Here is a 27,595-nt window from a genome sequence, read left to right as displayed (position 1 = left end):
GAGCATCTCTGTGCTTCCATTGGTTCTATATAAGTGAGATTAGCATATGTATTTCTTAGTAGTAGTATGAAACTTAGGTACACACAAAATACTAACTATGGTGCCTGGGATACAGTAAAATCTCAAGCCATAGTAGTTATTTGGCGCCTTTAAAATATTGAGGTTCTGTCACATACTAGATGAATGAAACTTATGACGGCCCTGTGGGGGCAGGGGTGAGGCGAGAAATGAATGGATCTGAAATATGTGAAGATACAGTTCAGTATGACAGAATTTTTAAATGATAATAGAGAAAGATAAAAATAGCACCGAGATGCAGGACAATGAACTCCTACCACTGGGAGTATTTAAACAGAAAAATGTACCATTTCCCACGGAGAACAGATTATCTTTCTACATGATTAAATTCAGTTGCCTTCGATGTTCCTCCTGCAGTTACTTTTCCATGATTGTCCACAATGACCGCCCTATAGATAAGGTATTTAGAAAGAACTTGAGTCTGATGATGGTTTTGGGGGATGCGTTTGTACGGAGATGGGGACTTGTGCTGAAAGGTTTCTTCAAGAAAACTGTATTTTCCAAAGACTAAATCGTTAATTTTATTAATTCCAACAAGAGATTAAAAGATAATCAGGGGGCGGGCCAAGGTGGCTCAGTGGCAAGAACGCTTGCCTGCCATGCCAGAGGACCCAGGTTCAATTCCCGGTGCCTGCCCATGCAAAAAAAAAAAAAAAAAGAAAGGGCAGGAAAATTATTGCATTCATGTCTTCTTTTAAGAAAACTTGATCCAAGTATATCTGAATTGACAATACATGTAGAAAGTACTGACTCTTTGCTTAACAGAAGGATTCTCCCGTGGGTTTACTTCAATTAACAGAGAAGTCAGTTACGGACACAAGTGCATAAAGTCCCTCATATATTTTTTAATGAAATCATTCATAATATCATGAATCGATAAATACAGCCAGCATCGGTCTCTTAACCCAAGGACAGATTGAAAAAAAAAATACATCTTCTGAAAGGATTTGAGCATTAATTTCTTCCTAGAACAACCAGGATTGGAAATTAAAGAATATATCAGAAAATATAGTTTATAAAAAAAAATGCTTTCCTATGTGTCTGTCACAATTAATTGACAACAATATGCCAGGAATATCTTCAATCAAAATGAAAGCCACATTTTCAAGTATAAGATGTATGCATCTCAGTCTGTTCAATAGTCAGCATAAAACTAAACCTGTCATTGACATTGGTTTTTATAGGCCCATATTTAAAACTTATTTGGGAAATGAAGTACTGAGATTAATTTTAATGACTGGGGTCAATAATGACATATTTCTGAATAAAACTAAAAGCAATATAAGAAAATGGTGGATTTCAAACATAAAACGGTGCTTGATCTTACCTCCAGTACTTACCTCCTCACATTTTGGTTTACTCATCATGTCTTAGAAATAGAAAAATTTGTTTTTAAAGCTAAGCTTTAATTCTAAAGCCAGCATCTCTGCCTCCGTTGTGCATTGAAAATGTGCAAAAAAAAAATGCTAAGTTGGCCAGATGCAGCCCCAGGGGAATGGGCAGGGCCAAGACAGTGACAGCCACAGGTGGGCTCACGAGCTCCATGTCCCTGGTCATGCAATGCTAGGGAGAGAGGATCAGAAATACCATCACCCCAAATCCTATACATGTCTGGCTCCTTTATGCCCCCAAATCATACAGCTCTGAGAGCTGAAGCCTAGAATGCTTAAATTTTCCTTATGTCCTCAGTTACACAGCAAGGACCAATCCAGGCTCAGGTCTCTTGACCAGTAACATTTTTCAAGGATTTTCCTGTGGTATCTTATTGATGGGAAGGTCCGGGGTCCCCCGGGGATGTTGCCACTCATTGAAACCTCAAAAATTTTGGGGGTGGGAGATGCTACATGATTCTCTTTTTTTTTTAGCAAAGATTAAAAAAAATATTTTGACAAAATAATATGCAAACACAAACGTTCTTAATATATAAACATTCCATACATGGTGTACAATCAGTGGTTCACAATATCATCACATAGTAATATATTCATCACTATGATCATTTTTTTGAACATTTGCATCACTCCAGAAAAAGAAATAAAAAAAGAAGAAAAAACTCACACATACCATACCCCATATCCCTCCCTCTCATTGACCACTAGTATTTCCATCTACTCAGTATATTTTAACCTTTGTTCCCCCTATTATTTATTTTTTATTCATATTTTTTACCCATCTGTCTATACCCTAGATAAAGAGAACATCAGACACAAGGTTTTCACAATCACACAGTCACACTGTGAATGTTATATCTTTATACAATCATCTTCAAGAAACAAGGCTGCTGGAGAATAGCTCTACAGTTTCAGGTACTTCCCTTTAGCCACTCAAATACACCATAAACTGAGAAGAGATATCTATATAATATGTATCTATATAATGCGTAAGAATAACCTCCAGGATAACCTCTCAACTCTGTTTGAAATCTCTCAGCCATTGACACTTTATTTTGTCTCATTTCTCTCTTCCCCCTTTCAGTCAAGAAGGTTTTCTCAGTCCCTTGATGCTGAGTCTCAGCTCATTCTAGGATTTCTTTCCCCTGCTGCCAGGGAGGTTGATACCCCTGGAAGTCATGTCCCACATAGAGGGGGCAGGGGAGAGTGAGTTAGTGTGCCATGTTGGCTGAGAGAGAGGCCACATCTGAGCCACAAAAGAGGTTCTCTGGGGGTGACTATTAGGCCTAATTTTAAGTAGGTTTAGCCTATCCTTTGTGGGGATACGTTTCATAGGAGCAAACCCCAAACATGATTCTTGAAGGCGGGAGCAGCCAAATATATTTTCTCAGGCCCCACCCTCCTCATAGGAAAAGGCAGATTAAGTCTCTGGATTTGACACGTAGCCATTGCTGCCAATTGGTATAAGAATAGTGGCCATAAGATAATGGTATAAGATAATGTGGCATCCCAGTTCTAGGATACATTCCACTAACCTGTCTGAACACATGCATGGCTGCAAATATACTTATGATCTTGTTTTGCTTACTGAAGTGGATATGATACCTTTGCTTTGCAGGGTAGACTCAGCTCTCCTGTGGAACACTTTGGAGATGCATGCTATTTGGCTTGACACTGATTGGAAAGATTGAAATGGCTGGGTACTTAGTGGTGAGCATTTCTGAACCACCGAATATGGTGGTTCTTAATAGGGAGATCCTAAAACTGAAGCAAGCAGACTACTTTGAAAGAGACTCTTTTAAAATGCTCTAGACTCATGCTGTCTAGTAGAAATGTGATATAAACTCAATATTTCATTTACATTTTTTTAGTAATCACATTGAGAAAAGTAAAAACATGGCCGAGATGAATTTTAGTAACTTTTTTGTTAGCGTCTCCAGCCTTGGGGGACTCACACAATGGCATTCTTCTGGAGATGCTAATATTTCATTCCTGGTGGGGATAGGGGTGTGTGGGTTGGGGGAAGTCCATGGGGCTGGGAATCAAACCTGGGTCTCCTGCATGGTAGGCAAGAATTCTACCACTGAGCTGCCCTTGTTCTCCATAAAGAGGTTTTAGAATATGACACCAAAAGTACAACTCACAGAAGAAGAAAATCAACACATCAAAATTAAATGTTTGCACTTCAGAAAAAAATTTTAAGAAAGAGAAAAAGCAAAGCACGGACTAGGAGAAAATATTTGCAAGCCACATAGCTGATAAAGGATTTGTATACAAAATACATGAAATATCTTATAATTTAAGACAGTTCAATTTAAAAATGGGCCAAAAATTTGACTGCACACTTCATCAAAATGCCCAATTCATTGGCCATTCGGGAAACATAAAATTAAAGCACAAGCTACTTCACACCCACTAGAATGGTTATGATAAAAAGCAGAGCAAATGTTGGTGAGGATACAGAGAATCTGGAACTCTCATAGGTTGCTTTTGGGAATATAAAGAGGTACAGTCACTTTGGAAAACAATCTGACAAATTTCTGAAAAGTTAAATATAAATTTACTACACAATCCAGTGAGTTTCCTAGTATGTGATAAAAGAGAAGTGAAAACACATGACCACAAAAGACTTGAAAGTGAATGTTAAAGTGACATTATTCATAATAACGAAATAGACATAACCCAAACCAATCTGTCAACTGATGAATGGCTAAATAAACTGTGGAATAGCTATAAACTAGGATATTCAACAATAAAAAAGGGTAATATATTCCATTGTTACCAGACAAAGGCCATGGATTCTTTTGCCCAATATTCTCTAGCTTTGTTAGGGAAAAGATGGGCAGGGTTTATGATAATGAGCGCAGTGGCCCCAGATGATGTAATTAGTGATGGTCTGATTATTGAGTGTGCCTAGATTGATTACATGCTTAGTCGCAGAATATAGGAAAGAAAATGGTGGAAGGAGGTATAGGTGACTTGTAGGTTAAAGTCTAAGCCATTGCGCATGTCAGACAGGCCCACTGTGGTTACATCCAGTCTCGGCCATCAAGATAACTTTGTACATGAGGTGGGTTAGTCCTGGGCTGACCAAGACCCTTCATTAATAAACATTAGGGGCTGTCTTTAGTGATGACAAGACTCTAAAGTTGAACAACTGGACAAATGAGATAAATGAATGCAAATGAAGGTTAGTCTTTTACAATCACAGGGGCGGAAGATAAGGGCTATACAACCATCAGAGATCAAGGCAGCTGGATTACAATTTAGAGATTTCAGGAATTTCCCTCTGTCTATTCCAGTATACCAGAAAGCAAAAAGGAATAGCTATATAATAATTCAGTAATCAAAATCATCCCTTAAATCCTGATTTCTCAGTTATACCATGACCTAGTTGAACCTTGAACATCTTGCTACGTGAAAGGATCCAGATGCCGAAAGACCACATCTTGTGAGCTTTCATTTATATGAACTGTCTAGAGAAAGCACATCTATAGAGACAAAGTAGGTAAACAGTTGCCTTGTGCTAGTAGAGGAAATGGATTGACTGCCCATGGGCAGGAAAAGTCTTCTTGGGGCTATAGAAAAGAGAATTGTAGTGATAGGTGTATAATTCTGTAATTTTACTAAAAATCACTTAAAACAGGTGAATGTTATAGCATGTAAACTCTCAAAGCTTTTAAAAATATATATGACACTTAAGGACTGATAGAATTTAAAATATTGGATTTTCTCTCTAGGGATATAGTAGAATTTTGTGGTGAAGAGCTGAGCTCTGGTATACAGTTCTTACTGTGTGGCTTCTAGAAGTTATTTAGCCTCTCTGATTTTTTTTTTACTCCTTTAAAATAGGAATAATAGTAACTACTTCATAACGTTAAGAAAATTAAATGGTGTCAAAGGTATTTGGCAAAGGATTTAACATATTGAGAGTTTAATAAATGTCAACTGGTTACTATGATGATGTTGGAGGATTGGCCACAAATTCACTGTTTCTTTTTGGCTCAAAAGCTTGATTTTTGAATAGGTGTTTGCTTTTGTAAGATGTGCTATTGGGCTGTGTAGATTTCCTTGGTGGAAGAGCTTAGGATGGTATGCTCTTCTAGTTCCTTGTTTGACATCTAATTTTACTCTATCTCTCTCCTGTCCATGGTGCCTACATTCTTATCAGACTCTTCAAAGTTCTGAGTCTAGCAGCTCCCTATTCCTCCTGCTCATTTGCAGCTTCCTGTGGTGCAGCTTAGCTCCATGAACAGTTTCAATACAATTATGTATAAAAGTAGTCCAGAATGGTTAAACTAGGGTCTTAGGTCTTTATAAAGTAAAACACATGGGATTTAAGGCACTCATTTTGTGACTCCAATACACTTATTTTTCCGGCTTATGGTAGTGTAATTTCTGGCTGACTTAAACTGGGAGGTATCCCCAGCTAATAAAAATAGGGTATTTGTTAATCTTTTCTTTCTTTGGAGTGGGAGGAGGGTGAGGGTGATTCTTCAATTTCTGTCTTCAAAAACTTGGAAAATACCAGTCATATGAACTGAAGAGCTTGAATTTAAGACTATTTGAAAATAAAAAGCAATTTTATTACTTTTCAATAACACTAACAATGTGAGCTAGCTGTTAACCAAGTGTTTTTATGAAGAGGTCCTGCTGGGACTTCTTTTAATTTGGCAATTAGCAGGATTTAAATACAAATAAAGAATGTTCTGAAGTCCTTAAAAATAGCTACTATCCACCCTCACCCTATTAGGGTCAACATCCAAAAGAAATCTTGTTAATCTTATTAATTTGTGGGACACATAATTTCCTTAATACACAGTGGAAAGATAATGTTACAACCAGCCCAAAAAGGGTAATCACAGATTTAAAATTGGATAACTGACTTTCAAGAACTCTTTCCCATAACTGTTTTCACCTCTAATTTTCCAGGTCCCACCTAAACATTCCAGTTTCAGCTGCTGTTTTCAGATGAAACCTAGTGTAAAATTGGAAGCTTAAAGAATCGCCAGTTCCTTCATTTTCCACATAAAGAGCCAAGGCAATGGTGACATGACCTGCCCAAGGTATCACAGCTTATTGGCAGCCCCTGTACTGGGACTCATCTTCCCTGATTGCCAATTCCATTATCTGCCCAATATATTGTATTGATACCTATTTCTGGTTATGCCATGATCCATTTCCAACTGTCTTCAGCTCTGTGGGTTATGAATGTCTCCAAAGAGCCAACTTTATGCTCATGGTTTAGCTCTTATCAAAGGAAGCATTAGTCCTTCTCACCTTTTGTCACTCATCTTTTAAATAGGTGCTGCATTTCTTTAAAGAGCATGTAGGAAGTAGTGAGCAAGTCCTGCTTATGTAATATGGTTTGAGTAGAAAATTAAAGTCCATTTTGCCCCTAATTAGTTCTTTTAAGCCTTCCATGGGCATCACCTTCCCTCCTACTGGCCTGTAATCTCCAATATTATTACCATGCTTTTAGTTCAAGGCTTGCCAGTACAGATGCCTATAAGACCCAAGCAGATAAGAACCAGTCAAGATAGTACCTGGTTGGTCTTTGCTACTCAGTCCCAGCTTACAGCTGCCAGCATTGCCAGATCTTCTTGTCTTTGAAAAGAAATGGAATCCAAGTTCCTATGCAGAATATCCCTATCAGTGAATGCTGGAAGATAATTTAAAAGATTTTAAACATTGGGTAGTTCAAGCAATTCATGAATACAGTCTATAGACTGTCAGTTTGTGACTTCTAATTTAGGTTCATTAATTACTTCACTCCAAAGGTATACATTGAGACCCAGTAGTGTGTCTAGCACTGTTATATACATTTATTCTATAGTCAATAGACGCCAATGAGAATAATACTGATTTCCCCCATTGTGATGTATCGCTGAATTCTTCTGCTCCCCAGAGCTGGAGTTATTGGAAGATTCTATCACCCTTCTCTTTTTCTTTCAGACCCACTTAAGTTTAGCCCTGCCCCAGACTCCAGAGCCCATTTTGTTCTTGATTAGGTGAAAATGAAGCGTTCCTGTATGAAATTTAGGAGACCCGCGTACCAATACAACTCACCTCTGGCCCTGCAGATGATGTACCTTGCTTTCAGCAATGAGCCTCTGCCTTGCTCTTCAGCTCAACTTTGGCTTATCCCTCTTCCTCACTCCAATATTCCATTAGTGAAGGGGTCTCCTCAGCTTCCCTGTATAAATCTCTGGATTCCTCATCTCCTCTCCATCTCCTTCCAAATGGTCTAGCCCAGAAAACCTCATCTTTGCCCGGAGAACTACATTTGACTTGTTGTCTTCAGCCATGCCCACTGGCCACCTCTCCCCCCATCAATCCTCACGCTATTACCACCTTGATCTCTCTAAGGTACACTGCCACAAATATTTTTTGAAGGAATTTAAGAATAAGCTGTAATGGTTTGATTTTCTATTAATAAACCTTGCCTTTTCCTGATGTTGAGATTTATCGAAAAGTTGCAAGACCCTGAGTAGGAAGTAAAAATCATGGGAATACAATGGATTTGTGTATAATAGTCTGCAACTAGTGATCCAGTGCACCAGGTCTTAGATGATATGACAATTCTAAGGCACAATGCATTTCAGATGCATTGATTCTGGGATTGGATTTGCTGAGTTGGCAAGTCTCAGATTTCATGCAGCCTTCTGTTACCTGCTCAACATTTTCTTTTTTCACAGAAATTAGCAGGCAGTCCTGCCCTGTGGTATTTATCCCTAGGTTCAGGAGATGGCAGTTGAACCCCTGGTTCTGCACGCTGTGATCCTATGAGCTAAGGCAAGTTAATTTCTCTAAGGCATCATTTCCTCATCTCTAACATTAGGATCCATCAGTTTCCTCATACAGAAAAGTGTTTTGTAAAACCACTTCTGTGTAAAAGGGTGGAGAATATAGCCTCAACAGGTCAAGAATCTCAGTTAAAATCTTGCTCTGCCGTTGCCATTTGTGGAAACTTGGGCAAGCCTGTGGAATGAGCATAAAAATGACTACATGAGATAATGTTTGGAACATGCTTATCACAATACCTCTGAATGAGGGATGGTGCTACTGCTGATGTTGGCGACGGGTGATTACTTCTGGCTGCATCCTTCCTCTGCAGGGAACAGATGATAATGACAGCTGACTTATGCTTTTCCAGGTACTGGGTTGAACACATAATTAAATGATGCAATCCTCACAACAGTCCTATGCCGTGGTTATTTGTAGGTGGATTGTTATTCCTGTTTTGAAGATGAGGAAATGGAGTTTGATAGAAGTATCTTGTCCAGGGTCACACATAACTTGGGAAAGCCATGATATATAGGACCGAGAAGTCTGTCTTCTAACCTACTCTTCTAACCAATAAATTCTGCAGCCTCATGGGTGGTAGAAAGAAGAGATTGGTAGGAAGTGGGTCAGTTCAGGGTAGATCAAGGGAAGGGAAAGCTGTGGTAGGCACTTAGAAATTTGAGTCTGAAGCATAGAGCACTGCATTTCCGAATGGCAAGACCAAGTGCCAATTGCTACAGCTGGTTGCTTTCAACTCTGCTGGGAATCTCTCCCAGAAATGTGTATGGGGGTGGGGGGGGGCAGGGGTGGGTTGCAGGGACACGTATCAGGGTTGTAGGTCCTTAGGATCTCTGTGGTCAGCTTGGCCAGGGAAAATCAAACCCTCAGACAACTCAAAAAAAGACTAATTTTACCAGAAAAATAATAATTATAAATCAGAAAATGTAACTTGCAAAGAGACTATATCCTTTCTTTGTTCTTGCCTTCTTTGTTTATATGCCACCGACTTTTAAAATGATGACTTGTAGCACGTTACAACAAAAGATACACAAACAATAGAAATGTTCAGACAAGGGTAAAAGGTCAAGAGCCTGGGTATTTGAGCTGTTCATTTAGCACATTATTTTCCCAGCTTGGAAATCTGTAAAACTGAACTAAGATCAGAAGGGTGCTTCATAATATATAGGTTAATTCTAGCAATATATCTAACGCGCTTAGCAAACCTCTTCGTATTTCACTATAATGGCCCAGCTTAATTTGTCATCTTTTTTTTTTACCCTCTTTTAAAGCATTGCTGAGAGTTTAAGATACTCATTGTGAATTAATTTGGGATTTGGCATAATAACATTAATCATGCTAAAAGAATTCATTTGACAGTAATGCAGTATAATTAGTGATGTACTAAATCCATTGAGATCTACCAATAATTATAGAATCGTTATTTTAAAACCTTATATAGACATTCCTTTTTACTTTTTTCCCCCCGCTGTTTTGAATCTGTAGCATGCAAAGGCAAAATTTCACTTCTGTCAATTTGCTTTTTGAGATACTGGGCAAAGGTATCAGAAATAAGCCCCGTTAGACTTAGCACTAACCTTAGAGGACTTTTGCTCAGGGCAAGGTGTTAAGAATTGCCTTAAAGAGTACTATTTAATCCTGAAGACAGCTATTTAAATCATGTGGTGGTATGGTGAAGGCTTGAGAAAATAAACACAACTGCACAGACCTAGAGTTTATTAGCTTCTGAAGCTTAAAGACTGGTAAAATTTGAGGGAATGCCTAGAAACTCCTATTTCTAGCATATGGTGTATAAATGCTCTTAAAAGTATTAACTCTATTTGGAATGGGAGGAGGTGAGAGGAAGGCAGTTTCTGCAGTTGTGGATTTTTAGAAATTTCAACAGAATGAGATTTTAGAATTCAATATGAAAAATTCGGTTGTATCATTTTATATTTAACTGAGGCCCATTGAGGTTAATGGCTGGTGCCAGTGCACAGTCCGGTAACCCAGCCGCATCTGTGCCCCAGTCAGCTCGGGCTTTCAGGCATCTGCTCTCCTGTTTTTAGGAGTTTAGCATCAGCTCTTCTCCCCTGGGCTCCTAGGGAGAATTAGGCCCCAATGCCCTAAGGCATCCCTTCCATTTACGATGGTACTAACTATATACTGAGACAAGTTCATACTCCAGAACAGGACAACGCAACAGAATTTCCTGCAGTAATGGAAATGTTCTATATCTGCATTGTCCCGTAAGGTAGTAACTGACCCTATGGCCACTGAGAACTATGAATGTGGCTAGTGTCACTGAGGAAATGATTTTTTTTTTTCAATTCTGTTGAATTTTCTTTAATTTCAGTTGGATAACACAGCTCTAATATACTTTTTTTTTCCACATGGGTAGGCACTGGGAATCGAACCCAGGTCTCCTGCATAGCAGGTGAGAACTCTGCCTGCTGACCACCGTGGCCCGCCCAGCTTTAATATACTTTTACCCCATCAATACATAGAGCCACATAATAATCGTGTGCTGCCAATGATGTTATCGCATCTGAATATATTTGAACTTTTTAGTCCCGATCCCCTGTTTTGCAAGGAGTGTATGTTTTACTGGCATGATCTCCAGGATCTGGGTTCAAATCCCAGCGCTCCCAGCTGGGTGTAAACTCAGGCAGTACCTTAAGTTCTTGCAGAGTAGAAATGCTTACCCTATAGGAATAAGGTGAAGCTTAAAGGTGTTAATAGATGTCAACTGCTTAGAACAGTGCCCGGCACATACAAAATGCTGCCTTCTTGGGCTGGATCAGTTCTCCTTGATTTCAGCAACTCAGGTATGGCCTCAGGTATATAAAAAAAAAAGAGCAGCACTTAATTGCTTAGGGTAGTGGCATAGTGAGGAGGGGGGAGGGGCAATGAGAGCAGTCTGCCCCAATGACAAGGAGTATTTTATCATTGAAATTGTTTAGAATTGCTGAAGCACAGAGATAATAAAAAGGCAGATGGATTTTTAGTCAGTATTTTTTTTTATCATTTTTATATTCTCTACAGAAAATGCAACCCCTTATTAACTGTTTCTGGGGATGAAAACCATCACTTCCCTCTCCCTCCAATATGCTTTTGGCATAGATGACTATATAGTAAGAAAGTAAGAAACGTCTAATCTTGTCATTTGCACTTTTCTTTTCCCAGCTTTCTACTATGCACTAATTAGTGAAACAAAGCAAAAATAACCCTGGCACCTTATACTGTACCAGGAAAACCCAAGCATTCAAACATTTACTAAAAGAATGTATGACTCTAATTCACCTTAACTGTAAAATACTTGTGAAATGCAGAAAATGACAGACTTCACTTACCCATGACCGGATTTAAGCAATATTCATGTTATGCCATATTTGCCTTAGATGTCTGTTTTAAAAGAAATCTCATGGTGGTAAATAGTTTTGAAAGCCCCCTTTACTCTTTCTGGAAGCTGGCAAGTTGTCACTAGACAGAACGCTGTCTTGGCATTTTCATGTTCAAATCTTTCAATAGCTAACTGGTGCTTTCCAAATAAATTATATTCCAAAAGGGAACATTTGGAATCCTCTACAGTACCATCCCAATCTTCCTTCATTGGGTTTCTTTTCTATCAAATGCAGGAGTATTCAAAGAATGTGTATATTAAATAGCGTGTATTTATCCCAACATGCGTTTTGATTTTATGATGATTTCTCCTTCAGAGTTAGTACCTACCCTCTCTTTAATCCAAGCTAGGAACTCAAGTGGTGCTAACTGTAATATGAAACACCCAGTAAGGTAATCTGAGAATATGTCCTTGCAAAGTGAATTTATTATTGGACAGCTCATGAGCCTCTGGCAATTATAGAACATATATAGTCATTAGGATATTTTAAGACCTCATTTTCTTAATGTACTTGCATTTGTAGGTATGATGGCAGGCTAATAATGTTGAGTCTTGTTTGAGAAAAGAACGTGAAGTAAAAGTATTGGGATATTATGTTTAAAATTAGGGAAGATGAGGATAATACTAACGTTGAGTCAGATTGCAGTGGAGGACATATGAAATTGAAGCCTGCCTTTGGGGTACAGGGTACTTTAAGTGAGAATTAAGTGGTGTTTCACAGCAACTAATTTAATCTCAATCTGCTATCTTCTGTGGCATTTGAATACAAATGGAAAAGACCTTTCTTTCAAATGCATGCTCTCCCTGACCTACAAGTGTCTGAATTAAGAAATGGAACAATTGTCTATGGATAGTGCTAAAATATCACAGGAAATGTAGGCAAGTCTCCAAGATTTGGTGATGTACTAGATGTGGCTATTAAATGAGAAGGATGAACTAGTGATGTCTTTGTTGTGTTTGAGGCCAAGTGAGAAAATGAAAATGCCAAAGAAGAGATGCAGAGATTTAGAGCTAATGTCGTAGTAAGAATGAGGAATTTGGTTTTGGATATATCAGAATTGAGGTGACAATAGGGTAGACATATATAAATACAAAGTAAGCTCTTAGAAACCAAAGCCCTTGGGTGTTATAGTCTAGGTTACTCTAAGAACAAATTATACTGTTCAAATATTTGTATTGTTACATCAGGATAAATTACTCAAATGAGCCTTAATATGATACTCCCATCACTACCTTGTTTTCAAACCAAATTTATGAGGCTTTGTTTGCTTGACTTAAGAAGTTAAGTAGAAAGGCCAAGCTGACTGTTTTCTTACCATAACTCAGCTGAACTTCCAAACAATAGCCATTGATGGTTGATTCCATTAATTTCCAAAGTACATACAAGACTCTTAAATATAGAGAATGGACTTCTGTCAACCTCCCTTCATGTCTAATGCAGCAGAATAGCTCAATCCAGTAATATTGGTAGCCTTTCCTCCCCCAACCTCAAATTATATATTTTTGTCAGACCATTTTTGTCTTTATGGAGCTAAATCACATATCATCCATTGGCTGTGACACTGAACTAAACTTTAAGTTTTGCCCAGAAAAAATGAACACCTGGAGATTTCCATGAGGGAACTGAATTTTATTATCACTATGTAAAACTGGCTTAATATTTCCTGAGATCCTCAGCTCTGAGTCCCCCAAGTGAGTGTGTATTCTACTGTTCCCAAAAGGATAACTTAAAAAAACAAATCAGATGTATGTAGTGGAGCTGTCTTTATAGGAGGCAATCTTGCAATCTACGTGGTTTCTGCATAACAATGTGATAGTTACCATAATTTGTGTCTTTGAGTTGGGATGTATTAGGGATGAAGGTTCTATGTAACTAACATCTGCTGACTTATCAAGTCTCAAATATAGAGTGTCTGAGTAGCTCTGATATGCATTGAAGATATATGGCCAGAGCTCAGGAACATATAAAGGCACCTGTAGTTTTCAAAGTTTCTGTAACCAAAGAACCATTCATACCCTGAACACATACTAAGAGACACTGTTAACCACAATTTGATCTGTGCATTATTGTATAGACTCACCAAACTACATTTTTTCTCATCATACTAATCTTGTTAAAGCGTATTTTTAGAGTATATCCCTGATGCTGGTTTTGGTAGGCATTCAGATGAGTGGGTATGAGAGGATGCTAGAAATTTCACACATGTTCTGTATACGCTAATACCAGCCAACAATAAATAAGAGAATTTATTGTGCTCTGTAGCTAAAGTGACAAACACATATTGACACACTTTGTTCCCTATAATGTAGGGTGATTCCCAAACCAGTTCCTCATCTTCTTTCTACAAGGTGATTGCTTTGTTGCTGAATCTAACAGGGAAAGCAGAGACTCAAGGGGTTCTAAATGTTTTTAAACAAGAGCGTTGTAAGTCAAAAGTATTCTTCACTGAGAATAGAAAATCAATTTGCGAAAGCAAAACATACTTCATAATGGAAATTTTAGGTTTAGGTGGATTTATGCCATTGAAAACCAGTGGATAATGAAGAAATGAAGACTCCATGTCAATTTTGATGACTATTCCTGTTGCTTATACATTGTCATAAATAAAGGAGTTACTTAACCCCTTATAAAAGAATCCCTGGTCTCAATGACTGGATTTAAAAGATCAAATGCTTTGAGCTTTTGTAGTCTGTATCAACATATGATGTCTGTTAAATATCTACCTCTTGACAACCTTCAGTGTATCATCCAATATAACAATGAAAGGAACTGAATGCAAACCATGGTCTTTAATTCCTGGATTTTTTTTTTTTTTTTACTTAAAAGAATCTTTCTCAACTTTAAAGGACTTTTCTTTCAACTAAGGGGATTGTTCCTTCTTTTCATATAGACTTAACCGTTTTTAACATACACTCAACCTCTGGAAGTTCATGTTTTGTGGTTGTGGGTTTTCAGCATTAGGTTCCTTAGCTAAAAGTGCCATTTCACTGCCTGCTTATGCTTTTCAGGGTTTTCTAGGAACCATGTAAGGTCTACATGTTCCTGCACAGATAGATACTCGTGGCTAATTCACATCCTCAGCCCCTAAACCCTCCCTTGAATTCCCTTGAATTATAGGAACATTTTCCTTCCTTTTAGAATTTCTTACTTCTTGACCAGGTAGAGTAATTCTAAATATCTAAATTCTAACTGTATCCTAAAGTCATCTTTATTTTGCATTAGTAATTCCTATAAGCTGGGTTAGTTTCAAGAAGCCAATTAGGTATTCAGTACAGCAAACCTTCAAACAGAAAAGAAAGTAAAAAAATTTAACAGAAATTGTTTTTCTGTAAAACATTATAAGAGTTTTTCTGAAAGTTACCTTAAGTTTTACTTCCATTACCGTTTTACTCTAAAACACTACAAAATATTTGGGTACTTTAGAAAACTATTCTTTATTTGTTGCAACTGATGAAATATGTATTTCAAAAACTTTTTCAAGTATTTAATTTGAAATGTGTTTATTTGATAAACTTTGGAAAATACAGGAAATCACAAAGAAACACATTTATTGCATTGTTATCACCCAGAAACAATTGTTAATATTTGCTTAGTTTTATACTAATCTTCATTGTATTTATTGAAATGCCCATTTTATGTAGAAAAAACACTTTAGAAAAGATAAGATGTAAAATCGATTTAAATAGTCTCCTAATATTATCCTCTGAAATGTACAATGTCCTTTGAAAATAAGATGTTTTGTGTAACAACCAAATTCATAGAGAAACTATTTTCAAATATTTCAGTAGAAAACAGAATGAGAACAACAGGTTACTAATTGGACCTCTTAAATGATCCCAATATGCTCCTTATTTTACATTTTAATAAATGATTTGAAAGTTACAGTGCAAAATGAAATCTCTGCATTTGCACATTACCCTAGCTAATCCTATAGATAAATAATAGGAAGATTTCACCATTCTCTGAGAGTAAGCAGAGACGTGACTGATTTTCAATAAAAATGCATTTAGGGGGAAAGATTGTCCTGAGCTGTAGTTTATAAGAAGATAGTTTCGGTGCTATCATCTATGAATAAGTGAAGAAGACCGGATTTATTCTGTCACTCGAAAATGATTCTATTAAAAAAAAAAAGCCAATAAATCAGTAATCATTCATTTGTTCTACATGTAATTATTCCGTCCCAGGACATAATTATAAATACCATGCTAGATTCTGAAGATGCAGAGTTAAACACACACACACACAAAGGAATTTATGGCTCCTTTGTAGAAACTAGATTGCTTAACTCTTACTCCCCTCTTTTTCTACCATCTCTTGGATCCGCTCCTTAGCATTTCTAGAGAGAGCTTCCAAACTTAAGTTTCTAGACTTCTATTTCCTTCCTGAAAGCATCATTTGCTAGAAAACTTGAGGCAATTCACATTGAATGCCAATTCACACCTTTGATTTTCAAACAGAATTTACCAATGTTTGGAACCTGCTTGAAAGAACATTTTATTCATCTTTTTACCTGTTCTACCCACCATATCCTCTGATGAGAAAGAAGTGATGTACCTCAGTGTTCGGCCCTCTTGTCTAGCACTGTCACAGTCACTGCCTGGACCTACGTGGGAAGTGTGTGTGTGTGTGGGGGGGGGGGGTGAAATGGGGGAAAGGGTGCGGTAACTCCTAGCAGCATCTCAACGTCGCAATCCTTAAAACTGGCCTAGGCTTCTCTCCCACTTTTAACTCCCCAGACCAAGGACGTGGAAAGATCCTATAGTAGCGCTAGTGTTCATTTGTATAGCGGCTTCCACCTGCTAGCATCCTTTTAAGTGGCTAATATATGTTACTCGAATTCTTTTGGTTGATATTAAATTCATGCTCATTAGCAACTCCAAAGTCATCAGGGTGACTTAAAAGGATATTTTTAATATCTCTTTCTCCCTACCGGTATGTACGTATATATATATATATATATATATATATATATATATATATATATATATATATATGTACACATTTATCTATGTGTTAAATAGTCCTGTAATTTGCTAATAACCCCAATATCTTCCATATGTTATCATAGGTTAGTAGTTTAAATTTGTCCAATTTGATATTAGTAACTTTTTAAAATGTGGACGCAAATAGCATTGTATTGAACAAGTTCCTCAGGACTGTATAGAGAAAGATTTTGATAAGAGGCTAAGAAAATACTAATTAAGCAAGGAATATCCATTAGGGTTGAATCATAATTGTTAGATTGGTCAAGAAAACTACCGCTAACAGAATTCATGGAGGTACTAATCTCTCCTCCATTTTTATTTCTCTCCCTGCACAGAGAAAGTAATTAACAATTATGGAAGAGAGGAAGCCCATATAATTTATTTACCAATAAAATATCCTTAAAGAGGGAACTAAATTCATTTAGATAGGCCCAAGAAATCTATGATCTTTCGTGAAAGTCAAATAAAAGTTTTTGTTTTTATTAAAAGTTTTATGTTTTATTAACATAAGTTTTTTTGTAATGTTTCGATTTGTTGCTCTCATGTCATAAATGAGGAAAAAAGGTCTAGGAAGAAGGAAGGAGCATAAAGGAATAAGAACAGTTGAGGTTATTTCCCTGTAGAGGAATTTATTAAAATAAGAAAGAAAAGGCAAAGCACACAAATCCTCCAAAATGTTCTTTCAAATAACTGCATCTTTTCAGCTTCTTAAATAAGAAGCTAAGATTGTGATTTGAAGAAAAAGACCAATGGCCATCATTTTTCATAACATGTTTTCTTGACAGACCTTTGTGAAAAAAATGAATGCTTGAAACATAAAACTCTTAGGAAAAATATTTTACATCTTTTACATTGTTTTTCTAAGACTATTTAAATTTTTTTCCTGAACGTTGTTTTGGAACACTGATAAGGGATTTTTCAAGAAGCCAAATGAAATAAAACTGAGTTTCAAATTTGCTAATGTTTGATTCACATCTTTTGCAGACCAGTCTGGTTAAATTAGTCTAGTGAAGTTGTTGGTCTAGTCCAAGCGAGTTTTGCCTTTTCAAATCATGACCTCTTCCAGTAGACTGATAGTAACACAAATTGGAACTTTTATGCTGATATATGCATCTGCAGCTGAGATCCTCAAGAGCAGAAATTACTAGAACGCTTAGAGAAACAAGTGCTGTAGATGATCAGAAACTTAATGCTTTATAAATGGAACCTATCTGTTATTAAATAATTTACTTGAGAAATAAGCAAAAGATCAATATATTTTTCATGATCACTTTTCTCACCATCCCTTTATCTTTGTGTTGCAGTGCATGCTAAGCTATATAATGCAGCGCATTAGAGAGCAGCAGACACAGCCTTGACAATGTATTGAGGAGCACACAAGACACATTGTATTGGCATTATAAACTCAAGTACATGTAAAAGTACATATGTATTTATACTCCTCTGTATTTGCCAGTTAGGTAATAAACTACATGCCTGCACTAATAAGAGCATAGAAACTGTCTTAATATCCTTGGAACTTAAGCTAACGTTTTGTTTTGTTAAGCAGACTTCCCACAGCTTGAGTGAAGTTCCCTTTGAAGAACATAGTGATAAATAATGGAGCTTTTTCAATTGTTGTTTCTCCAAAAGGTATTGTCTGGGTTTTTGTGTTCATCGTGACTTGTGAAATTCAGCTGTGTCCTTGGGGCAAGCATGCCAGAGGAGGGAAGAGGCAAAGCCATTCTGTTGTGGCTCTTTCCAGAGTGAAAACTCAAATGCCATGTTTTAATTGTTATTAATCTGATAGCTTCTTGCCTAACATTCCAACCAAGAGGTGGAAAAATTACTGGCACATCTCTAGCTGAGCCAACATAGCTCAGAGAAAATTCTTTCTGGTAAGAATAAACCTCTTTGTGTATGTTGTTCGTATGACTTCGAAGATTTAAATTGCTTTCACCTTTTGTGGTTACCTATCTGCTGAGGGGTCTATACCATACACACTATGAATTTCTTACTTTTGTTAAACTGGATTTGATCTAGTCTCTAAATTATATCTGAATAAGCCCCCAAGTCTCTGTTGATAGGAATTTCTGTCCTTTTGTAGTCTTATGCTTGAAACTAATAATTTCACAATGCTTATGTTCCAGCTGTAGTTAGTTTCAATAAGGGTTTTCATTGCTTTTATAATCAAAATATGAATATTTTTCCTACCATAAATAGTTATATCAATTTTAATGTAAAAGAAGAAAATGTCTGCTTATTTCTCTATACTGTTATGACCAAACACCATTTCATTTCCAAGTTTTTTATGGAGGAATTTGCTGCACTGGAAAAAGTTTGAGTGAGTTATCATAAAGCATAAAATGAATTTAGAGGCTATGAATGACGACTAAGATTTATCAAGCAGCAAAAAGCAAATTGGTACATTTAAAAGTTAATGGTATTTTGGAGTACTGAATTACAGTGGGAATATGACAGAAATATTTTGCAATTCCAAAAAGCACCCTAAAGACTTAAAGTGTTTAACGAACCAAATCATGTGGTGTTATAATATTGGTTTACATTCCTTTTGGACTATGATCGCGTTAACGTATGTTTTTTAGCGGTAGGTATTTTTGAAAGGCGGCTGCTTATTAATGTTTTGTCATTTTCTTCATAAAGCTCAGTAATGGGCTGTAGCTGGATAATTTAACCCATACAGCACTTTCATATTCTGTTGCAGGTTTTGAACAGAAATTGAATTCCATTGTTAAATTTAGGGAAAGAACAAAGGCATTATTTCATTCTATATGTATACAAAACAATGAGCTCCAACAGTTAAAAATATATATATGTTAATTTAATTAATTAATTAAATTAATTTAATTCCTTTCCTTCTCTGGTATGCTGTAGGTATATGGCCCCCAAAGCAAACATAAACCATCATGCCTCAAAACAGAACGAAACAAAAACTGTGACGGTATGGAAAGCCTGGTAACTTTTCTTATTTAAGCTGTTATTTCATCCCTCAACTTCCTTTCGAATCACTTCAACCCTTGCTCCTACAGTAGTCTGTTATGATTTCACAGTAGAAGTGAACTTGATTTTTAAAATCTGTTGTTAATGTTCGGAAACATTCACACTCCTAATACTATAGGCAGATATTGGCAAACTCGGTTTGTGCTGACTTTTCACAATCTCTGGGATGTGGAATGTGCTGCCATATGTTAGAGCAAGACGACTTATACTGGGAAATCGGTGGAGTGTTTTCAAGGAGGCCTGGCAGGATGAGGGAATCTTGTTAAGATTCAAGAATTGGATTGTTTGTTTTCACTTTCTTATTTGATTACTCTAATACAGCATAATCCTAACTGACTTGCAATAACATGGCAATCTGCTGGCTTATTTTTATTGCAGACCCATTGGCAGCGAGCTGTGTCCCATTGTTCATTGTTTCTAGTCAATTTTAATCTTTCCTTGTTTTAACTACTAATGAATTGGCACAAAATAGGTGAGTTTTGTTTCATGATATGTTACGAGAACGTATGAAATGAGAAAATAATTCAAGGGCTCTGGGTATTTGCTGGAGCTTATGCATCTTTGTAGACAGTGTGATGGTTGAAGAGCCAAAAGTACCTTCTTAAAAAGCCTCTTAGATTCTCAGAATTATATTCTAGAGATACTCCTCTAAATTTGTTTTTGTATTGTAAATTGCATTACCCTGCCATGTTATGGGATGTGGCATGGGTACAAAGCCTGCACAAGTAACAGCGTATTTTTGAGAGGTGTGATGCTGATGGAGACACAGAATCATTCCTGAGTTTCCCTTTGTTTTATAAAGTAAATTGGGTAAGGAGGTTTTCTGAATTTAATGTGTTGGGACCTGAGGTCACAACATGACAATGTTCCCCAACTGTAATCTGTAATTCAATGTCATGCCTTCTCAGAATACCCAGCTTCCGATTATCTTTGTTTAAAAAGTCACAGAACAGTATAGAGTATAAGGAGTTTTATAGTTTGGCTTAACCAAGAGTCTTAACAGAAGCAGCTAACAATTGACCTAAATGACTAATTTAATTTTCTACTCTTCTTTCTTAATCAGAATTCTTATGGAGGAATTAATTAGCAATAAAGCCCCATGAGGAAGAAGAAAAGAAAATGAGCGTAGATAATGCACAAACTACATATAATCATTCTTGAATAATCAAAAGTTAACTGTCATTAACATGATATTTGCTTTTAAAGCTGGGCAGAAAATTATGATTTTTGGCACTAACCTAATCTTTAATTATAACACAATACCATTCTTTCTTTGGGTTAGTTCAGATAGCTATAAATTATAGTAGTCTAGGGCTTTTGTGTCATTTCCTTTCCTTTTCCATGATTTATATAGTCAGAATACTGACCTATAATTAAGCATACTTGAGAATGGTCTCCAGTTAATTAAATGCTGTGGAGTATGTAGGGTATGCTTTGCCAAAATTCCAAAGGAACAGGCCATTTCTGGGTAAATATGAGAAGCCTGGTAAGTCTTCGACGCTGGCCATATATGACTACTGAAGCTGTCAAGAGAGGTAAAAAATAAATCTTCAGCCATTGTCTACAATTTAAGACTACCACTTCAAAAAAGTAATGGTCTCATTTGAAGTATGCCCTAGTTTTTTTTGTTATTTTTTGGGGGGGTAGGGTGGGGGGGGGAGTACATGGTCCAAGAATCAAACCTAGGTCTCTCTCATAGAAGGCAGGCGTTCTAATCACTAAACTACCCGTGCACCCTCGCCCTCACTTTTAACAATTGTTAAAACAAATATATTATTACGTGGAAACCAAAATTAAACACTTAACTTCCTTTCTCTCTTTTTTTTTTTTGACCTTTCATCCGTCCTCAAAAGAAATCTCTATTCTGAACCAGAAACAACCAGTTGCTATTCAGTTTGCTTCTATGTATATTCATTTCTGTGTGTGTTACAGAAGCTGAAGAGCTTCAGCACAACCAACTCTTGCCCAAAAGCCTAGCCACATGCCAGAACCTTCCCTAACTCCAAGGGTACATTGAAGCTTTGTCCTACATCATCCCACGTTGCATGCTACTGTCCTCTCCCAGCAACTCCCTTCTCCCAAATACATGTGTACGCCAGATGGCACAGAACATTTTTTCATTTCAAGATCCCAAGACAAATCCTAAGACCTGGACCAACTAAAGAGGAAGGAAATAAGCAGCAGAAGGGTGAAGGATGGGACTGGCCTTCATTTCTCTGTGGCTTGACTTAGCAGAGGAAACTCTAGAATTGTTCAGAGGCTGTGTCAAAAATTTCTCTGGGCCATTTCTCATTACAACCAGATCATTGGTATGGTAGTTTGGAGCTGTATGTACCCCAGAAAAAACATGTTCTTAAATTTAATCCATTCCTGTGGGTGTGAACCCATTGTAAGTGGGGCCTTTTGATGAGGTTCCTTCAGTTTAGGTATGGCTCAGCTCGATCAGAATGGGTCTTAGTCCTATTACAGGAGTCCTTTATAAACCCAATGAAATTCAGACACACAGAAAGGAAAAGCCACAGAGAGAGCAGCCAGAAGCTGAAATCAATGGAACTGGAAAGCAAAGGGAGAGGCCAGAAGAGGCCACCATGTGCCTTGCCATGTGACAAAGACCAAGAGTTACTGGCAACCAGCCTCAGAATGCCATGGTCTTCAGGGAGACAGCATGGCCTTGCTGATGCCTTGATTTGGACTTTTTTCCCCAGCTGTGATCCATTAACTTCTCATTGTTTAAGCCATCCCTCCGCATGGTATTTGCTTGAGCAGCCAAGGAAACTAAAACAATCAATATACAGCAGAGTATGCACACTGGCAGCAGGGGGGAGGGAACTGGGCACACAGATGTGCTTTTTGGCTTGCAGAATGTTTTTAAAAAATGACCCAACATTTTAGAAACTAAGAGATTTCAACCCCAAATCCAGATTTCTGGCTTGTTTTTAAAAGTCAGAAAATTAGTTTGTTTTTTCAAAGTAGACCTGAGTAGACTGGAGATGAGAAGGGCAGCCACATTTATAGATGATTTGCTTGTTTGATTATTCTATTGTTGTATGAGTTTGCATTCTAACCCCCAGATACCCAGACGAATGCACAGGTAGTGGCTTTTAGGTTGTTGGTAATGATTTTTTGGAGGAAGAGTTGGAGAAGTCCAGATGATCAAGGTTGACCTTTGCTAGGCCAAGATTAAGGTCTGGGTAGGGAGAGTGACAATCAGCCTTCCAGATACTAAGTTAAGGCATATGAATTTGACATTTTCATAGGTCAAAAACAAAGAAGTATCAGCAATTTTCTATTTACACTATCCCACCTACCTTTTAAAAGCCTCTACTACAGAACTAGAGTTTTCATTGCTTCTTGGCATTTCTAAGAGAACGTATGTTTCCATTTAGACCTTTAGACTTCTGGTGTTCCATGTTAGCCCTTTAAGAAACAGCTGTCCTCTTCATTAACCTATAGATATATATTTTTGGTCTTCAGCTCAGGAGATATTCTCTTTCTTCTTTGTTTAAAAAAAAGTGATAATTTACAGACAGACCACTGCTTATGATGCTTAGCTTCAATAACTTCAAATCCAGAAAGATTAATATATAAATAAATGCGTATATTTAAGAGAGGTGACAAAGGCAGATTGTGTTAAATGGTCCTTTTAAATTCAATGATGTATTTCCTTTTGTAATACAATGAAGATCCAGCTCTTCTTTTCTTTTGCCATGGAAAATATATGTATTGTCAAAGAAAAGGCAAACTCTTCCTAGGGATTCTAATCAAAATGAGTTTCTTCATCATCAAATTTGGATAACCACTATTTGCATTTTTCAAGCCAATAAGCAGCACTTTTTGGTTTCAAGTTAACTGTCTCTTGTAACACTTTTGTTTTAATTCCTCTGAACACTATCAGAGCTGCTAGCAAGCCTGTTCTTAGAGAAACTATACCTCCTCCAGGCTCCCCTTCTTTAATCCTGTAAATTAATTTAACATGTACGTTAACACATGCCAGACAAATACTTTCATGTAGTCATACACAAACACATGGGGTTTGACTACGAATACACATGCACAGCAGAGTGAGACAACCAATACAATCTAACATGCCAGTGACATGCCAGTTTATTCTGTTTTGTCATAAACCTTTCATTTTATATATATTTTATGCTTCTCATCTAAATCTCATAAGCACACTTTAATTTTATAATGTAAATGAGCTTTGCAGATATGAGTATAGAGTCAAAGTGAGCACTGAATCCCTTCACTGTTTACTTCCATAGAAAAGGAACATCATTTTTAGCAGTAATCTAAACACGTCATCTTTAAATGGTTGTGGCGGTCTTTGCAATCAAAGATGCGGTGCAAATTTCATCTTTTCGTAGTAACAAAGAGTTTCATTTGACAAGTTCATACCAAATAGTTCTTTCTAGTCAACCATGGAAATAATGGGAGCAGCTCAGTGGGTGGGAATTCTTCATTGGCTCAAAAAAGCCTCAGGACTGAGATACAGGTCTGTGTTGTTGACAATTGTGGAGAAGAGATTCAATGTGGGTAAGGAGGAGCTACGTCTGTTGTTTAAAGATCCAAATTAATCCCATCTCCTTTTGCTTTTAGTAATAGGAGATGGGGATAGGAACGATTATATACCATTTAAGTTTTGAAAATAATCATGCCAGTGAACTGTCTAGCTAAGCAAAAACTCAGATTTCCTCTCTATTTGTATTCTTTTCCTATGTTTTTTCCTTCTCTTGCACCCCTATGGCAATACCCCACAGGTGTTTTGTGATTGTTGAACCAATCTGATTGTTGAATCATTCCGAGTTCCAGTCCGTAAGTGTTCCCAGAATATCCCACCAATCTAACCTTCAACATGCAGGGATGAGGCATGGATCATAGAATTTCCTTCTGCCACTCAACAATGATGGGATATGAGTGAGTCATAGACTCTGGAGTTGCAAAGTTCTGGGTTTGTAGTCGGATTCATACCCTCACTGACTTTGTGAACTCAGACGTATCAGTTGACTTCTTTGAGTATCAAATTTCCATATTTTATATGTTCTTCTTGAGAAGTACAGGAATTTGGGAAGAAAACGAGGACAAGGACCAAGGGCTTAGTGAGATACTGGTACCCAGAAAAATGAACTCTGTCTAGGGACTTCTAGGAGCAGAGCCGGTAGACATTAAATTTGAAATTGCCTAGCCATCCATACTGTAAAACTATCCCCTTTCATTACTACCAACATGTCAAAAAATATTCTCTTGATCAATGATACATTAGATTAGGAATGAGTTAAAGGAAGAGGGTTCTGCTTTGAACTAACAGCAGGCAGAGACAAAAACTGCCATAAGAAAAAGATCAAGGATGGATAGGGAAAGTCAGAACAGAAAACTAAAGTAAACAGTTATTAGGGGAAATGGAGCCTTTCTGGCATTCTTGGAGATCCTGGACTAACTGGATTTCCAGATTTTTATTATGTCAAGGATGTTTTCAAAAAGCACCAATCATTCCTAAAACAAAGGACACTTTAATGCAAAAAAATAAGAAATAACAATGAAGGACCGTCTTTTAATTAGAATATTATTTATAGCTTTATGAAAAACGCAACATGTTGTCCTTACCTTTGCCTCATTTTGCCATAGACTGTTGATATTCATGCACAGCAGTATTCAAGCATTTGAAAATCTTGGATCTAGATCTCAGCTGCTTCTTGTAAAGCTAAGGAGATGGGTATCTATATGACCTAGCTTGCCCAATTTACATGGTTGGGAGGCCAAATACTTGGAGCTAAATTTCACATTTTGAATTTACAGTTTTCTTTCTGCCTCATTGTTCGGTTTGCTAATGCTACTGGAATGCAACATACCAGAAATGGATGGCCTTTTACAGAGAGGATTTATTAAGTTAAAATTCTAAGACCATGAAAATATCCAAATGAAGGCATCAAGAAGAAGATACTTTACTCAAGGAAAGGTCAATTGTAGGTTCCTAACTTTGAATATATGTCATTACAGGGAATCTAATATGAGATGGTAGCAGCTATTCTGCCAAGAGACATGTTTCCTGTTAGACAGGGCAAGTCTATCACTTATAGCTAAGGGGGCAAACTCAGCTAAAATTTGAATGTTATACTTAATTGATGCTTTATTTCAAACTTCTGTAAAAGGTCAGCTTGCAAGTTGTTATCAGTATTTAATATTTATCAGCTACAATGTTAAATATATTGTAAATTACATTTAAATGTAAACTTAATTCTTAGACTTTCTTAGCAGCTCTGCTATTGGCTTTCTCAAGAAAACACAGAGCCTTTGTAAAATATTTGATGTGTTGTCATAGATTATGTACAAAATTGGAAACAGTTTTTATATGTTCAGATTTTGTGAAACTAAATATTTTATCTTGGAATTATTTTATATTTACAGAAAAGTTGTGAAGACAATACAGAAAGTCTCTGTATCCCCTCACCCAGTTTCCTCTAATGTTTATCTAACCATGAGATGTTTTTCAGAAACTGTTAAGAAAGGCCAATTGTGTCAGTTTCTCTGTCACGTGGGAAAGCACATGGTAATATCTGCTGTCCTTCTCTCCCAGCTTCTGGTTTCAGACAGCTCTCTTAGCTCCTGTGGGCCTTTTGGCAGTTTTCTTCTGCATCTCTAAATGACTGTGTCTAACCATCTGCTCTCTGCGTCAGCTCTGAGCTCCTTTTCTCTCTGTGAGCTCCTCTAAGGATTTCAGTAAACTGATTAAGAACCACTTTGAATGGCTGGAGTCCATCTCCAGGGGAATAATCTAATCAAATGCCACACCCACAATTGAGTGGGTCATATCTCCATGGAAACAACCCAATCAGAAGATTCCACCCAAATAGGTCTGTCTCCACATGATTGGATTAGAATTAAGAGAGCATGGCTTTTCTGGGGTACATATGTTTCAAACCAGCTCACTCATCAAACTACCTCTTGAGAACAAAGTGTAGGTAATTAGAATTGCAGGCTGAGGAATTTAGGCATTTTTTTTTCCTGAAGGGAGGAAGTAGCACAGGAATGATTTGGTTATATTGATGTAGAAGTGTTCTTAGAATTTTTGATCCCATTTTCTCATTCTCTAGATGTTCTCATTTAGGTTTGGTTGAATTGAGTGATTTGTCCAAGGTCAAACACCTATTTCATGGATTTCATGGTGAACCTTGGGTTGAACCAAGGTTTTATGATTCCCTGTTCAGCTAGTCAGACATTCGACTGTGTAATATTTGAACATCCATAGAACAGTCATTGCATTAGGCACTGCAGATATAATAATAAACCAAATAATTATGCAGCTATGTTCATAGTTGTTGGAACAGGACAGATACCATTCAGAAAGCAACAGTTATAGAAGTACTAAATCCTAAATTTGAAATGGATGTTAAGGTCTATTCACTCTAATTTGGAATTTGGAACCTTAAGGTTTATTCACTCTAATCTAAAGAGGTAGCTTGGGATGAAGAGACAGAATCGAGTTATCCTGATGTTAAGTATCAATAAAACTTGAGGGCTAATTGATCATGATGGCTGAAAAAGATAGGAGACAAAGACAAGCAGAGGATTAAAAACTTGGGAGAACAACATAATGATTAAGTCTGGAATTTGAAGTTAAGTCTTAGCTCTGCCATCGCTACCTGCCTAACCTTAGTCATATCATACCACCTCAATTTACTCTTCTGTGAAATCAAGATTCCAATTTCTGGAATTTTATAAGGATCAAAATGCATAATTTTTGAATCTGTAGCATGTTGTCTGGCACATAGTAAGCACTCAATAGGTATTGCTGTCAAGGGTGTTAACAATATTGATTTAATGAGAAAAAAATGAGGCGTTGGTTTAGGCAATTATTTCTCCATTAACTTAATGGATTCAGTTTTTTATCTGAGTATCTAGAACATGGATCCATGACCTAACCATTCTTTGCCTGGTATCCTCAGGCTATCTTCATATT

At 37.0% G+C, this 27,595-nt stretch overlaps 1 long non-coding RNA gene across 3 annotated transcripts in view; it reads right to left on the bottom strand.

Annotated features, from left to right (window-relative positions):
• LOC143658015 (uncharacterized) overlaps positions 1 to 27,595 on the bottom strand; it is a 59,445-nt gene that overhangs the window by 3,558 nt on the left and 28,292 nt on the right. The window contains exons 2-4 of one of the 3 annotated variants that reach the window (XR_013163070.1): positions 10,958 to 11,087; positions 8,513 to 8,707; positions 7,016 to 7,131 (exon numbers count right to left, since the gene is read on the bottom strand). This is a non-coding gene — a long non-coding RNA (uncharacterized LOC143658015). Of the gene's footprint in view, positions 1 to 917; positions 1,044 to 7,015; positions 7,132 to 8,512; positions 8,708 to 10,957; positions 11,088 to 27,595 lie in introns of those variants that run through there. The other 2 variants (XR_013163069.1, XR_013163068.1) reach the window with 2 other exon arrangements.

The sequence above is a fragment of the Tamandua tetradactyla genome, chromosome 15, assembly GCF_023851605.1.
Source record: "Tamandua tetradactyla isolate mTamTet1 chromosome 15, mTamTet1.pri, whole genome shotgun sequence".
Taxonomy (NCBI): Eukaryota; Metazoa; Chordata; class Mammalia; order Pilosa; family Myrmecophagidae; genus Tamandua; species Tamandua tetradactyla.
The sequence above is the reverse complement of the archived record's forward strand: the minus strand, read 5'-3'. Positions and strand labels throughout refer to the sequence as shown.